General features: G+C 32.1%; 1 long non-coding RNA gene across 1 annotated transcript; it reads left to right on the top strand.

The window, feature by feature from the left end:
- The first annotated feature begins 4,878 nt into the window (after window positions 1–4,878).
- Window positions 4,879–8,213, top strand: LOC134718661 (uncharacterized). The gene is made up of 2 exons (XR_010107413.1): window positions 4,879–5,706; window positions 7,205–8,213. It is a non-coding gene; the product is annotated as an uncharacterized LOC134718661 (long non-coding RNA).
- Window positions 8,214–18,485: the final 10,272 nt, after the last annotated feature.

The raw sequence follows: 18,485 nt of genomic DNA, 5'->3' as shown, positions 1-18,485 counted from the left end.
TGTCGGATGAATTAGAAAAATTAGAAACGTTGTTAGCAAAACATAATAAAACGATAAATTTACAAGATACAGAAATAAACAGTACAAAAAAGGAAATTGAATTGTTGACCGATAGAATAAACAAAGCTAAAGAAGATTTTGGTGATAAAAACAAAAGACGGATTTGGTTGAGATGAACAAGACAAAAAGTTAGCGCAAAGACTAAACTCAAAAAATTGACAACGAAAAGAACATACGAGAATGAAGAAAAAACTACATTGGAATTAAAAATAAGTGAATTGATTACCGAAAGGAATAAGATTGCAGAACTTGTTCGTCAAGACAGCAATTACTAGTAATCAACATATTTAAATCTGCCATCTTCAAAATTAATTTGTGCATCCTGGATTACAAACAGATAAACATTTATTGATTTATTTGCTCCTGCTGTTTTAGTTATTTGGATTGTTATACCTTCAGAGGTACCTTTATATATTTCCTCTTATGAAATGTTACACAATCAATACAACAGACAACTTAGAAAATACTTTCGTTAAATTTAAATTCTGTCAATCGATAAGTATATATATTTTTTTCTATTTTCCCAGATATTGCTATGCTAAAAGACGTGACCACATTTTCGCCGGCCCAGCTCTGGTACAAATTATGTACTAACCATACTGATATAGATTTTTTAGAAGCCACAAATTATTTAGTTGATATCAATTTTGATCCATTCAATTATTCATCTCTTCAAACTGACTGTTTAGAAATTTTATTTAAAAATGAAGAGTTGGGTATACCATATAATGATTTACCCCCCTTTATGAGTTTATATATTTCCCATTATGAAATGTTACACAAGCAATACAACAGACAACTTAGAAAATACTTTCGTTAAATTTAAATTCTGTCAATCGATAAGTATATTATATTTACTATTTATTCAAAGTTTCTCATATTATTTTTTTTTACAATATTGCTACAGAGTAAAACATTCATATAGATCATCTTCATTTTAGACTATCCTCAAATTTTCTACCTTCAAGTGCGCGAATAAACGCGAAATATTAAAAATGACAATAGGTTCGCAACAAGAAGTGATAACCCAGGTCAACCAAACAATCGCAACACTAATGTATACCCTTCTACCTTATACTAATATTATTTTTTTCTATTTTCCCAGATATTGCTATGCTAAAAGACGTGACCACATTTTCGCCGGCCCAGCTCTGGTACAAATTATGAACTAACCATACTGATATAGAATTTTTAGAAGCCACAAATTATTTAGCTGATATCAATTTTGATCCATTCAATTATTCATCTCTTCAAACTGACTGTTTAGAAATTTTATTTAAAAATGAAGAGTTGGGTATACCATATAATGATTTACCCCCCTTTATGAGTTTATATATTTCCTCTTATGAAATGTTACACAATCAATACAACAGACAACTTAGAAAATACTTTCGTTAAATTTAAATTCTGTCAATCGATAAGTATATATATTTTTTTCTATTTTCCCAGATATTGCTATGCTAAAAGACGTGACCACATTTTCGCCGGCCCAGCTCTGGTACAAATTATGTACTAACCATACTGATATAGATTTTTTAGAAGCCACAAATTATTTAGTTGATATCAATTTTGATCCATTCAATTATTCATCTCTTCAAACTGACTGTTTAGAAATTTTATTTAAAAATGAAGAGTTGGGTATACCATATAATGATTTACCCCCCTTTATGAGTTTATATATTTCCTATTATGAAATGTTACACAAGCAATACAACAGACAACTTAGAAAATACTTTCGTTAAATTTAAATTCTGTCAATCGATAAGTATATTATATTTACTATTTATTCAAAGTTTCTCATAATATTTTTTTTTTTACAATATTGCAACAGAGTAAAACATTCATATATATCCTCTTCATTTTAGACTATCCTCAAATTTCCTACCTTCAAGTGCGCGAATAAATGCGAAATACTTGTTTACAAATAAAATGAAATCATCGCTGCCATTGTGATATAAGTACAGATTATACAAAAAGTAAAAAAAAATGTCCCTTGTTTAGGCATGAAAGGGAAAATCGTTAACGTCATGGAAAGTTAACTAGATCTTAATTGAATGATATATTATAATGATCATTGTTTCTAAAATAGTCATTTAATTAAGTATCTTTAAGTACATCTGTAAATATTTGAAGGCCTTTTAATCATTGATTTATGTTATATATCTATTTAATTGTATTTAATTTTTTTTTTTTTCATTGTGTCTTTTATTGTATTGTATATCTATATATATTATAAAAAAAAAAAAAAAAGAAGAAAAAATATGAAAACAAAACTAAACAAAGAAAAATATTGTTTCATTATTGTTTGTTATTTCATGGTGTTTGTAATTTAGATTGGTGGAACAATCTCCTTTTCAAAGGGAGAGCGATTATTGTAATAGAAAAATGTACTTTATTTGATTTCATATAGTTACTCATTAATACATGTAAAATCTTCTGTGAAAAATATTTTATAGTCAATTATTGTTTAACTGCTATATACTTAAAAGCCAAACTTTCATGTTTAATTGGACGTAAGAACAAAACAACATAAAAAAACTTTTGTTTCAAGTAAATGTCACGCTGTTCTAAGTGACTTTCTGAGAGTACAAATGTTACTTAATTTTGTTTGATAAAGGGCTGTATAGCCAGTCAAGGTCGTTAAAAACTTCCATTTGTGTTTGTGATAAAGGTTAACAAATTAGGTCATACACTATGGACAATGGTCAACTAGGCATTATTAATGAACAGGGTTAGAAATTACAGATAATGATAATAGATAAGGCTCATGACACGCACAAATTAGTATATAAAGTTTTCAAGCCGCTATAATGTTAATAGCGAATTTCTTGATATTTTAGTTTGGTTTTTCTTTGCCATTGTTTCCCGGCCTTCAGCCTCCCCCAGATTGCGCCAAAGGGCATTACAATTGTCGGGTTAATACATACCACAACACCAAAACACAATAATTCTTACCCAATACTATAGCAATGAGTAATATATTCTTATTAATATTAACATCCCCTTAATGAACAACAATAGACATTAAGGATTAACACATATTTCAATGGATCGGTTGTTGCCAAAAATAAGTAAAATCACAAAAATACTTTGATTGATTGATTGATTGTTGGTTGCTTAACGTCCAGTGGCAAATATTACATGCATATTCAGGACGAGAACAAGTTAACAATAAATACAATAGGTAGGTTGTTGTAATAGAGGCCATCTAGGATGATGGTCGGGGAAATTTGGACTGCCACTGGAAAATGAGGGTATATTGGATAGGGACAGAAATTTTGCCTTGCAACAGGCCACCTACCGACCCCTCAAAGAGTTGTCGCAAGGGTTATTAACGTGCAAAGAGCGTGGCACTCTCTTTCCACGAGGCATCGGATTTAACGTCTCCCTTCTGACCGGACGTGACTGCGAACTTGATACATCCCGCACAGCCAAACGGACGCCCCACTTAGGCTAGCGTTTTACTGCCGGTCGGGATAAGACCAAGTGACCATATTTCTATACCCCAGTCACCATTGGGGACAAAAATACTTTGAGTAAAATCAATTCGAAAATATCTTAATCACACAGCAAAATCAAATAACAAAACGCATAAAAGAGGAATGGACAAGAACTGTCCTATTCCTGATTAGTTACAGGCATGTACAAATGTAGAAAATGGTGGATTAAACCTGGTGCTTTAGCGCTAACCCTCTCCCTTATATGACAGTCTCGTCAAACTCCGTTATATTAACATTGATGTGTGAAATAAACAACCACAGTAAATAAAATAGTCAAGATATGGGTACATCAGCCATCATCGTTAAACAATTTTAAAAGGGACAATTTAACAGAACTCAAAAACATCTGCTTTGATTGTGTCTAAGGTCAGAAATTTTTTAAACGTCACAGAAATTTGTCGTTCAATGTGCATACACCATTTTGCATAAGCACTGTTAGCATGCAGGGTGAATAAATAAAAAGTATGTAAGAATAACTTTCAGAAAGAGACCCGAGATTTAAAATAGTCCAACAGTTATATATATATAGAATTTATAATAATCCAAACACAGTTAATACCACAACCTACGCGATTGAATGAAATTAACGTTTCAAGGACTGACCAATGTTCTTAAAGTCGCACAGGTAAGTCATTAGGAATAATTTTGACGTTCATTGTATATGAGCTGAAAGATTATGAAGAACCGTTGTTCTTTAGATGAAGGATTTCATTTATCTTCATTTTTAGAAATGAAATATCTTCGAGTCTTATTCATTTTCATCATTTGTAACTTATGTACCACTAATTCGAAATATTGATACATTAAATCAACAGTAATAAACACAACATTAAATCAACTGTAATAAACACATTATCACCCTGTCCAATTACCTTTTTTTGTCGTAATTGAGTTTTAGGAAAACGTATTCCTTTAATGTCTAAATGCATGTATAACTGTTTCAAAACTTGTGATTAATTTGATGACTGCTAAGACCAAGAATAATTTATTTCTCACAATTGAACTTTGTACTAAGGTCATACCGGTTATTTAGGGAATAATTTTGACGTTCATTGTATATGAACTCATAGATAATGAATAAATTTTCAGCCTTAGAATAAACGTTTTCATTTATCATTATTTCGTGACATTAAATATCTTCGGGTGTTAGTCATTTTCATTGTTTATAGCTAATGTACCACTACTTCGACGTATTGATACATTAAATTAACTGTAATAAACACATTCATCACCCTGTCCAAATACCTTTGTTTCATATTTGAACCAAAATCAAAAGAAATCTTATTCCTTCACTGCCTAAAAACATGTACATCTGATTCGAACACGAAAAACTGTCAAGGGCTTAATTTATGTTGACTGCTATGAAAGACCATGTCGATTCACAACAATACATTATTTATCTTAATTGAACTGCGTCACACAGGTAATTTTAGGAATAATTTTGACGTTCATTGTATATGACCTCAAAAGATTATGAAGAACCGTTGAGCTCTAGATAAAGGATTTCATTTATCTTTAATTTGAGACATAAATATATCTCTGGGTCTGAATTATTTTATTATTTATAACCGATATACCACTAATTCAACATATTGATACATTTAATCAGCTAAACACATTCATAACCATATGAACATTCATAACCATATGAATTGGTTAAGCTTCTTTAACAACAATACATAATTTATCTTCACTGAACTTTGTACTCGCGTCACACAGGTATTCTTTAAGAATAATTTTGACGTTCATTGTTTATGACCTCAATTACTTTTTGTGTCATATTTGAGTCATTCCTTCCAAGCCTATTTGCATGTATATCTGTTTCAAAACTAATGATTAATTGTAAATATATGGTGAAAAGCTGAAAAAAAACTTTATTTAAGCTGACTTCCAAAGCCATGTCGATTCACAGGTAATTTACTTAATTGAACTTTTTACACGGCGTCACACAGGTGTACAAAAAATTATTTTCCCGTTTAAAGTATACAATTATGATGTATCATAAATTGAGTTGTAGTGAATTTAAATTGTTTCTTATGTCTGTATAATCCAGTTTATTAGAACAAATTTATAAAAGCAGCTCTGGGGGAGGATTTCAGACTCAAGGTTTATCTAACTGCAGGTTTTTCTCTTGAAGGCGAATCAGGTAACAAATAATTTTGACGGTTCGTGGATTGTGGAAATTTTAAAAGAAGTCTTGACAATTATAAAGTTAATCTGTATATAACATCAGATTATTAATTTAATTTCAAAGTAACTAATCACAATAAAATATAACGATCTATTAAATGAATCAGAAAAAGTTGGAACTGCAAATATTTCAAATATTCATACATGTAATCCATCATTTGCTGACGACGTAGTGTGCATCGGTACCTCACCACAAAGACTCCAAACTTTGCTAAATTGTGCTTACGATTACTCACTTAAATGGAGATTTGAGTTAAATCCGCTAAAATCTGTCATTTTATGCTACGAAAATGAATTAGAACACGTATTTAAGGTTCATCATAAGGAATTGAAAAATATGGCCGTGTTTTCACCTAAAAAAATACTATGAGTACAGACAAACTGGTACATCCAGGAAAGTTTTAAGGCATGGCAGGAACTAGTTATATGAAAGTTATATGAAGTCTACGTTTCAGAAAATTAAAAACTTACCTGGATTTTGATGTCCATTTTTTTCCAGTCTGCAGAAGATAGCAAAATAAACAAACACCCGAGTTTCATTTGATACGGTCCACTCAGTTACACAGTTTAAACCTGTTAAATCACCTATTGTTTACAGGTGTCTCTTGTCCATCTATTGTCCATTTTAATCAATACTACTCACAACATTGATTATATGAGGGGAGCTTCTCAATCGTTTTCACTACTTAGTTAATTTTTGCACCTTCTGCAGGAACGAAAAAAAATGGATAGCAAAATCTAGAAAAGTTTATAATTTTCTGAAACATAAAATGCATTTAAAATTTATATATCTAGTTCCTGCCATCCCTTAAAACTGTTGCAGGTGTATAGGTTAGTCTGTACTCAGAGTAAAATTTGGGGTGTAAATACGACCATTTTAGTCAAAAGGTTATGATGAACCTTAATCTTGGAGATAATGATGTTAACATTTTAACCGAAACAAGGCACCTTGGAATAATAACGGTTGACTTATCGCCAAGCTCAGATATTCATCTTTCATGTAGGAAGGGCCGATATGCGTATTTTGCTATAGCCGGTATACTGGAACTTGTTTGCTAAATCCCTTAACTGTGTGTAGCCTCTACAATAAAATTGTAATACCTACGGTACTCTTTGGAAAAGGTTAAAAATGAAAGATATAACGTCACTAGAAAATTTCCAACATTTCATTGTGAAACATATTCAAGGCCTTCCTAGACGAACACGGTCAGATATGTGCGAATCGATGATCAACCTCGAGAGACTACCAGTACTAGTTGAAAAACGGAAACTGGTGTTCCTATGTAAACTATGTGAAATGAAGGCAGAATCTCTTACAAAATAAATTTTCATCTACAGACTATACCAGTTTTTCGAAGATACATGTAGAAAACAATATGGATTCATCCCAGATGTGATTAACATTTAATCAAAGTTTTCCCTTTTGAAATATTTGACTAACTATATGTTTACAGGCACATTCCCGACCAAGTTTCTGTGGAAAAACAAAACATTGTCAGTAGTGCTGCTAACCCAATTGAAAGACTCCAAAAGGAAGAGCGAATGCGCAGGGACAATGATTTCGTCAAATTCTTAAGATTATATGAAAATAATAACTATGATTTCCTGTGGCAATATGCAAAAATTAGTGGCAGACTTTTAACCGCTAAACATATAGCCAAACTACACAATGGTTTCAAAATCGGATGAGAGCTTCACAGACCTTTTGCTTGGCAACCATGAAGATCTCTGTGACATTTTAATACCGGAACATCGTTTGGAAGTCCTTAACGAGGGATTTTCCTTCCTAAAATACTGTAGACTAAATACTTTTCCATTCAAAATATTAAGTTATTGACATTTCTAATTATGTGATTTTAAACTTTTCTTATTGTATATAATATTAGTATTTTGTCTTATGTCAATCTCCTATAGGAGGAAATAAAGTATGATGATGATATATTTTGTCAATCAAGGACGCCTTAAGGAGCAGTATAATTACAAACAATTAATTACAATGATTATTATTTATTCTTAATGATATACAAATGACAAAATATAGAATAAAGAAAATAAACACAAAAGCAAAATTAATACCGCAGATATAATAGCGGCATATATCTTATCAGTCAATATCAAGTAGGATTTAAACAAAATTGTAGTACTGCTGATCGCATACTTTTTTTTAAAATCATTATTGATCACTATAAAAGTAAAAAAAGAAGAAAGTATTTGATGCTTTCATAGACCTGCGTAAAGCCTTTGATACGATGTGGAGATTAGGCTTATTTTTTAAACTTTAAAAATCAGGTTTATCCTAAAAGTTTCTTAATATTTTTCTGCAATGTATGAAAATACTACCACTACAATTAAATTTTCAAATGGTCTTAGTACTACATTCACTTCAGAGCGAGGTGTTAATCAAGGGGATTGTTTTTTTTCAGATGAATTCTGACCAACAATCAATAAATAATATACAATCATTATCTTTTTTATTATATACAAGAAAAAGAAAAATAAACGTTCTCAATAACAAAAATTACCTGACCATAATTTTACATGGCATTTATTTTTTGAAGAACACCAATTTATCCTCTGAACACCATAATCTATAGATATCTATTATAAATTTTGAATATGAAATAATCTAAAGTAAAATTGGAATGTAGTTCTAATTCGAGTATACAAATATGTTAAATTACATCAAGAATCTGGTTTTAAACTTTTGATAAAAGTCTGATATTGCATCCACTATCTTCTGTGATTTGGTAACACGCACTTTTCCATTTACATCCTCCTCTTTCAGAACATCTTCTATTCCTTGGCGGCCATCTCTCGCATATGAAATGTGTAAATGAGAAAAAGACATGCCACTTGCTGCTTTTATATTTGTAGGTCTTAGTGTGATAACTTTAAAAAGGAGGTCATGAATTCTAACCCCATGCCCCATTTTAAAACAGATGAGAAAAAAGTGGATCAAAATATTGCAGAGGAATAACAGTAATCTTTTCTTTATTTTATTTTTTAAATTTTGTATCGTTATGAGATCTAAGATGTATAGCATTACTTATGCAAAACTCTACTAGATGAAAATGGTGACATTATAATTACATCTGAGAAGGAAAAGGAATAGCAAAATGTGAATTAAAAAAATACTTTTCGTCATGCTATGTATACACAACGTTTGATTAAAGAAACAACTAAGACGAATTCAATGCAATTACGAACTTTTTATTGATATCATTGTCAAAAAAGGATGATAAATGCTAATGGAAAACTTCGCATTTGGAAATTTCAAAATTAAATGACTGTTTGACCAATGTTATTCCCTTATATGCATACATTTTATTGAACATATTCATTTTAATATTAACTAAACATACTGGTGAAATGTCGATGTACATATTTATTTACTATAATGTATGTCTGCAAATGTTGATTGACGTTATCCCAGATAGTCCTAGGCTCTAGTAGAATAGCATCCAGCATTTCAGGAGGTATTTTTTCAACAATTTCAACCTGATGAGGTGGTGTTACGTGCTCATGCTCATACTGTGCTGTTGGTTATGGGTTTTCTGGTAATGTTGTTTTAATTTTATATCATTATTCTTGTGTTTCTTAGTTCCTGTTGAGGTGGTAAACCTTGCAGGTTGTTGGGTTGCTATAAATTGAATTTCTGTCTGTTGAGTTGGTGGACTAGCTATAGGTTTATGTTGTGCACTTTGTGGGGATGAGGCATACCCATTGCTTGCTGTTAGTGTATGTTTTTGTAGTTACGGGAAGAAAAAAACTCTTTTCGTTTGAATTGGAATAAAATAATAGATCGCTTTTAGCTAATGTTTAAACGTCATTGTAAATTAAAATTTGTCGATGGGTTATCTTATACATAAACTAAAAATACGTGAATAATTAAAAAACATAGATCAACACACACATGAAATTAAAAAGCATATAAGTGGTAAATATGCAGCTGATGAATTACCTCATATAATATGGAAACTTGAATGTATCCATATCCAATACAGACCCAATTATTCAGCCGTTCAATATTCATGAATTGCCTTGTATTTAAATGAAAATAAAATTATGGATGTTTCGACTCTAATGGGAATTATCCCGAACAGTTTTCACCATATTTCAAACATTTTTTTGGGATCTATTCAATAATTAAAGGCTCCCCCGTGGATCTATATACTTGCTGTGGTCGGGGGAACTCGAGCCTCAGTGACCATGTTGATTTTCAAATTCTTCTTTATTGGTCACTTCATTTTCAGATTCTGTACGTATACTGTTGATTTTTAAATTCGTCTTCACTATTCTCTAGGTACTCTACTATAAGTATATCTAAAAGGTTAGTTGTATTTATTACATACATAACAGTTTTACAGAGTACAATTTCATACCGGAATACGGTACGTTTCTTAACCCAAACTGTATATGATTTATTTCTTGAAGCTTCACTGAGCCGTGAAATTGATGATGATCCTTGATACTGGCAGCATGACTTTTCAGCCGACAGTAGAATTTTGAAATGTTTTGTCGGTTTACTCCGTGTAATTGTGAAAATGAGTCTTAAATGAATAGGTAAGCCACTATTCTCTTCATGTATAACTTCTCTTCCCTTTTCCCTGAACTCTTTACATCCATTGTTTTCTATAATGATGTTGTCTATAGGTTGGATAGGAACAAAATGATCTGGTACCCAGTGCTTGTTGTTTATAGCCGCACTCCTTGTAGTTATCCAAAAAATGTAAATAGGTGGTTTATGTTTATATTATCTAGGTTAAATGGGGCGATTAAGGTCCAGGCGTACGATTTTGGATATACTGAATATATTGGAGTGCATAACACACTTGAAAGGACAGGTATTTGCCAAATTCCCTTATAGGTTTTATCATTATCTATTTGAATAAGTATTCATCCTTTGTGTTTAAGTACACATCACTACTGTTACTAGTACACATCACTACTGTTACTAGTACACTTTCATGACAATTGTATCGAACAAATGTCGTTCCTTCCTTTTCATGCAATAAATCCTCTTAGCAGCTGCTTACACTCACCAAAATTCTCTATAAAACACTGACGCTGAAATTGCAATATCTACTTTGATGAATGATAGCTATTGCTCTTGCAACTGCAGTTTCATCACAATGATCTTCATACAGACGGCCTAGGTTAGCTGTCAGTTTTAGCTGGAATAAGAATCATTTTCCTGATAGTGCACTCACATTTATAGCAAACATTCTGACGATGAAATTGCAATATCTACTTTGATGAATGATAGCTATTGCTCTTGCAATTGCAGTTTCATCACAATGATCTTCATACAGACGGCCTACGTTAGCTGTCAGTTTTAGCTGGAATAAGAATCATTCTTCCTGATAGTGCACTCACATTTATAGCAAACATTCTGTGATTTGACCATACATGCCATACTTATTAGAATTATAATAAACAATGGAATAAACATCCAGCAGATAGGCAGCCGTTTCTTTTGTTGATATTTTACACATAATTTGAATTTGCGTGAACTGTTGAATCAGCGGTAAAACAAAATATTATGGAAAACCCCTAATAGTCTGAATATAGTGATGAAAGTGGTATCCTGTTAACAATTTATCATCAATGATCTCCGTGACATTTATGTTATACAACAAACATTCTAAACAGACATTCTAAACAGACATGACAGGTACAATTTACAAAAAACTACATAGTAATTAAAATAAATAAATAATGGGAACAATGGTATTCCGCTGTTCGAAATTCATAAATCGATAGAAAAAAAAGACCAATACACATTTATTTTAAATTTGTTTTCATTAATGGATGATAGTTTTCAAACATTAACGCCAAACGTTGATAATAATTCGGATACATGATGGGAACAATTTAATTAAAAATAAAAAGGAGGTCATGAATTATACCGCCCCCCCTTTTGAGAAAAAAGGGGATCAAAGTATTTCAGAGGAAAAACAATAATAATTACTGCATTTTATTTTATGGTTTTTTATTTTGTATCGTTATGATAAGATCTAAGATGTATAGCATTACTTATGCAGAAACTCTAGTAGATGTAAATGGTGACATTATAATTACATCTGAGAAGGAAAAGGAATAGCAAAATGAGAATTAAACAAGAACTATCTTTAAAAAGTATATCCCACGTATTTAGATTTGAGTGTATATTTAAAAACAAAAACGCGGAAATTTCACATGCGTAGATAAAAATTATATGATTGTCCCGAATAAACAGCTGTCATATATGCAAAGAGCTATTGGAGAAACAATTATTTTAATAAAAATATAAATCTTTCTAAGATCTAGTTTAAATATTTATAGTTTTTAACTTGCTTTCCATCACGATATAATTAACGAGACGTTTTTTCAAACACAACCAAATCACCCACCATGACAGCATGTTGTCCAATCACAGAAAAGATTTTCGAACATGCGTATTCTGTTGTCATAGTCAAGCGTCCTTAAGTTCAAAGGTCACAAACACTACTACGTCGGAAAAAAGACTTTTCGTCATGCTATGTATAAACAATGTTTGATTAAAGAAACCACTACGACGAATTCAATGCAATCACGAACTTTTTATTGATATCATTGTCAAAACAGGATGATAAACGCATTTGGAAAGTTCCTCATGTGGACATTTTAAAATTAAATGACTAAATGGAATGTTATAAAGTATGTCTGAAAATGTTGATTGAAGTTATCCCAGAGAGTCCTATGTTCTAGTCAAATAGCATCCAGCATTTCAGGATTTTTTTTATCAACAATTTCATCCCGATTAACTGGTGTTACGTCCTCATACTGATAGTGTGCTGTAATCTATGGGGTTTTTTTTTGTTATGTTGTTTTGATTTATGTCATTACTCTGGTGTCTCTTTGTTTCTGTTAACGCGATAAACCTTGCAGGTTGTTGGGTTGCTATAAATTGAATTTCTGGCGGTTGAGTTGGAAGACTAAGTATAGGTTGATGTTGTGCACTTTGTGGGGATGAGGCGTACCCATTGCTTGCTGTTAGTGTATGTTGTTGTGGCTATGGGAAGAAAAAACTATTTTCGTTTGAATTGGAATACAATAATATGGTTTACTTTTTAAATTGTTATTTGGATGATGAGTTGTCTCATTGGCACTCACACCACATCTTCCTATATCCATCATATAATATGGAAACTTAAATGGATTCATAGCCAAAACACATTACTCACTATATTAGAAGTGAATTTACAACCCCATTTATGCAAATTTAATTTAATCGTTTATTTGACATAAACTGATAAAACTATGATGTGCATTGCCCTTTTTTTCTCATTTATGATCAAAGTTACTAATTGCGAAGCATTTGCCAACTCTACTGTCTTGTATCCAAACAACACAGATAATTTTCCAAATATTTAGAGACTAGAACATAAAATGAAAGCATACAGGGTAGTTGTGTGGAAGATACGAAATTATACCAGAAAGACGAAACTCTGACAGTGTATGTGTTTGTATAAATAAACTCATCATAGATACCAGGACTAAATTTTATAAATACGCCAGACGCGCGTTTCGTCTACAAAAGACTCATCAGTGACGCTGAAGAGCATTGATATCAATAATTCCTAAAAGAGTTTATTCTATGCATGAGATAGAAAAGCCTTAAGATTTCAATAAATTCTAAATTTTGTAAACCGTCAATTTATAAATAAAACAATATCAATGATAATTCATGTCAACACAAAAAAGTGCTGACTACTGGGCTTGTCATACCCTCGGGGAAATAAATCTTCACCGACAGTGGCATCGACCGAGTACTCTTGTCTCATTGGCGCTCATACTATATCTTCTTATATCTATTTCTTTAATATGTTTTTTAATGAAATATAATTGATACCTTCAAAACAACTGCCTATTGTATTTATTGTGAACTTGTTCTCGTCCTGAATATGCATGAAATATTTGCCATTGGACGTTAAATAACCAACAATCAATCAATCAAGTCTAAAGGTATAGAATGTCTCAACATTTCACATGCATATGTATTCTCTTCATATGAGTTATTTGAGTTAATAGTTCACCATCAGAAGAAGTGTTGATATTCGGGTCTGAAGACATTGGCGGTTGGAAGACGGCTAACAATGGACCCTGAGAGTCAGTATTTGTCGAATTTTCTTATTGTATAGATGATGACGACAAAATACCAGTTAAGTCATTAATTTGCTGTATTGTCTTTTACAAGTTACACGCCGGAACTTTCGAACTTTCGGAACAAAGCATCATCAATGTCATTTGCAGTTGGCACAGACGGCTGTTCAGTATTTGTTTCTGGAAGTGCTTGTCTGGTCTTGCGGCTGTGCACTGGTGGCCTGTATAATGGTGGTATCTCATGACTTTGTTCTTCCACTAAATTTTGAACATCTTCTTCAAGGTTTTGTGGAGCAGCCTTTCTTCTTGTTCTGCTTTTCTGTTTTGGCATTTTGCTTTAAATACATACAACAAAAAATAAAAATAGAAATCCTGTATATCACAGAGCTTTAAGAATGTTACTATATAAGTATAATTTTTAAACCAAAATGCTTGTGCATAAAATGAAACACAGTTGATATGATGATAAATCTAGCAAAATCTACTCATGATTAAAGTTGAGTTTGACTATGATATGCTAATTAATACTCCTAAACCAATTTTAAAAACCAACCAATATGAATAAAAGTGTTCAATAGTACTAAAATCGATCCCTATTGTGACACAACCATTATAGGGAATATTTATTGTCTGATTAAATAATTTACCTAATAAAATACTAAAATAAAAGCATATAAACCATGATTATGAATAATCAACAAAGAGACATTATATTATATAACTCTGATATAAATGATGTAACCAACGATAATTAATTACAAATACTAGTAAGACATTTTTCATGTCACCAGTGTCACAACCATGTACATATGAGCACAACCACTCAGAGATAATTTAGATTATAAATCGTTACTAAAGGTGAATGAGAAATAATGTGCACATAATTCATAGATAACTAAATAATGGTAGCGACTATGCTTCATTTTTCTGCATATGTCTGAAATGATCTGTAAGGCGATAGTAGTTTTACAAGGGTATTTTATGTATTGTGTTGTAGATGTCTTTGTTTATAAAGACGCAAACCATGCTGGATTTCTGATACTTAAATCAAGGTAGATAACTGTGTGAAACATTGTACATAGTAACATACGGAATGAAATGACGGACATATATTCCGGATCAATATTAAAGTTAGGATATTACAATGTCCAATTAGGAACAATAAGTAATACCAATCATACACGGTGGTTTGCAACGCAAGTTTTTTCGACATTACATTTACGTGGAAGGCTACCAACAGCAGCACGAACACTTCTGGCGTATATGTCCATACATTCATCATTAAGATGAACTTTATATTCTACTACTTAATCTGGGGTGTCTTCCACAGCCTTCTATGATGCCAGAACGTCGCATTGTCTCTTTGTTTTACTTAATGACTAACTTTTTTGTTTACAATGTAAACCTTGTTATAATATGTTTCCGGTCTTTCAGAATATCTCGGGAGAAGTTGACCAATAACCACGTGGGTAACATGATAGCAATTGTAATCGGCAAAAACACTGATATCTCTTTAAAATTGCTATTTTCAGACGACAAATCGTTGCCTCCAACCTGAAGAAAAACCGAAGTGGCATATATTCTTCTTTAATTATCTGCATATATCTTCTTTTTTATAAGTACGTCTGAGTCAGTGACAACCCTACAACAGATGTATCCATCGGATCGCCATCAATGATGGTGATACATGGCTGTGTACATAATGTATATACAACTCGTCTAAACATCAACCCAACAATGTTAGATCTGTAAATTTGCTTTCGCAAATTTTTGGTTCTTCCCTCGCCGGGATTCGAACCCATGCTACTGTGATATCGTGACACCAAATCGCCTGCACTGCAGCCGTCCCGCTAGACCACACGACCACCTGGGCTCTCAAAAAAAAGAGCTTTCGGTGGCCATATGTTACCTTTCCACGTCAGTTTTAATCTAGCGGCGTACTACAGTACATGATATATTAGGCATGAAGATGTTATGGTTACAGATCAGCTAAATTATCTATAGCAAAGGATCCTACAAATTAATGTAAGATACAGTCACAGAAAATAATTATATTCATAAGTACGTCTGAGTCAGTGACAACCCTACAACAGATGTATCCATCGGATCGCCATCAATGATGGTGATACATGGCTGTGTACATAATGTATATACAACTCGTCTAAACATCAACCCAACAATGTTAGATCTGTAAATTTGCTTTCGCAAATTTTTGGTTCTTCCCTCGCCGGGATTCGAACCCATGCTACTGTGATATCGTGACACCAAATCGCCTGCACTGCAGCCGTCCATCTTCTTTTTTATATATATTGTTGCCAAGCATACGTTGAAATTTGATATTAATTACCGATCTCAAGAAATTGTAATTAGATGATCATGCATTGAACATGCTGCAGTCCTTAACCTCATGTTGATATCCTTAAACAAAGAAATGCATTCTACACACATGACATTAATAAAATCAATATTATCGGAAATTCCAGCCAAAATGTCTTTTATTCACAATAAATTTGAGCATGCATACTAGTATTAACAAATGAACAATGATTAAAGTAAATAATTCAAATGTTTTAACAGACAAATTAAAAAAAAATTATGACAATAATCAATTATACAGCAATTAAAGAAACTCCACTTTGTTTAACGGGTTTATTATTTGATGCTTAGTTACCGGTAGTAGTATTTGAATGATTGAAATGACCATAATACAAGTAAAAGGCAGTGCGCCAAAAATCATCATTTACCACTGCCCAATCGAATTTCATTACTATGCGTACCTTTCTAAACGTTTCATCATTAGATTTTGCCATGTTAAACCCAAAGTGCTTTGACATTGCTCTAACATTATATGCATATTAATAAAACTTCAAATATGCTCTGGATGGTTCACATAATAAATAGACATATACATATCAAAAGCTGCAATCCACTGATGGATTGAAAATAACTGTTTTGGTTTTGCGTATGTAGAATTTGTTACTGCTTTTGAATTGAAAAGAACATCATCATCTTCAATAAAATTTGGAGAAAGGGTAACAAAATCCACGTAACCATCGGACATTATGTCTTTCTTAATTTTGTCACTGACATTAGAACCCTAAGGTTAAGTATGTCTAAGTAAATAGCTTGCTGTCTTACCTCTAGACGAATTGTCAATACCTAATTCTTGGTCTTCTTGTGTTGTTGGGCTACTGGTTGTGAAGTATCCAGCAACCGATAGGTCGTCTGACGTCATAGGTGGAACCAATGAGTAGTGAACTGTGTTTGATGATGATGACGGCAATGTATGCTGACTCTCTGTTTGGTTATCAATGCCAGAAACTGCTTTATGGCGACTCATCTTCTGTTCTGGAGATTCTCCTGATTTTTTATTCTTTTTTTTTTGTTTCTTTCATATTTTTCTTTAAGTCCTTTGATTTTTAGCCTGCACTGCTCTGCAGTAAATTAATAGTTCACATACTTTCTTCCATTTATTCTCTATGGGTATATTGGATTCTTCCGATTCCTTGTGCTTGTTTAACACTAACTTCTCAGCTGAAGGAGTCCATTGCATACCTGCAAATAAATTGTTTTTAACAATCCACTTAGTATGTATATATGTGCATAAACGTGAATGTTAAATAAGTGTACATATTGTGATAAATAGATACAAAAATACAAAACAAAATATGTGTACACAGTAATTCATGCACACTTATTCACTATCACATTCCAATGCTTTTTGTACCACAAAACCAACATTAAAACTGTAATATAATAAAATTGACAACAATTTCTGGAAAAATGTCTGGACCAAAAAGTTAACCCAATACAAAATTGACAGATATCAGAATACATACATACATGAGTGGTACATGGAATAATATTTTGTATATAACTCATTACTACCATGACTATCAGCTTAACAAGATGAAGAACTACACTAAAGGGAGTTTCTTACCTATATTTTGACTTAAGAATAATTACTCTTCAACAATTTATATTAATATTTTTCTTTCAAGTTTTTACAGTTTTACAATCAAAATATGTGAAAATATAAAAACACTCTTGACTTCAGTAATATACTTGAATCATCACTTGCATTAGTATAGACATTGCCACTAGTACTACAACCTGAATGTTCATCCTTGTTATTGTTTGGACCCTCATTGTTATTGGTTAACATTAACCCCTCATTGTTGTTACTAGTTAAAGTTTGCCACAGTAAAGCTTTCACCTCTGGATCTAAATAAAAGTTACATATATGTTAAATATATACAACTCATATCAGGAATATGCATTGCATATATATATGAAAGGGGGACGAAAGATACTAAAGGGACAGTCAAACTCGTAAATCTAAAACAAACTGACAACGCCATGGCTAAAAATGAAAAAGACAAACAGAAAAACAATAGTACACATGACACAACATAGAAAACTAAAGAATAAACAACACGAACCCCACCAAAAACTAGGGGTGATCTCAGGTGCTCCGGAAGGGTAAGCAGATCCTGCTCCACATGCGGCACCCGTCGTGTTGCTTATGTGATTACAAATCCGGTAAATAGTCTAATTCGGTAGGTCAAATTCATGAAAGGGAAGGGGATTGTAGTTACGACGTAAGGAACA

Source organism: Mytilus trossulus, chromosome 5, assembly GCF_036588685.1.
Source record: "Mytilus trossulus isolate FHL-02 chromosome 5, PNRI_Mtr1.1.1.hap1, whole genome shotgun sequence".
NCBI lineage: Eukaryota > Metazoa > Mollusca > Bivalvia > Mytilida > Mytilidae > Mytilus > Mytilus trossulus.
Note: the sequence above shows the minus strand (reverse complement) of the source record. Positions and strands in the feature narration are given on the sequence as shown.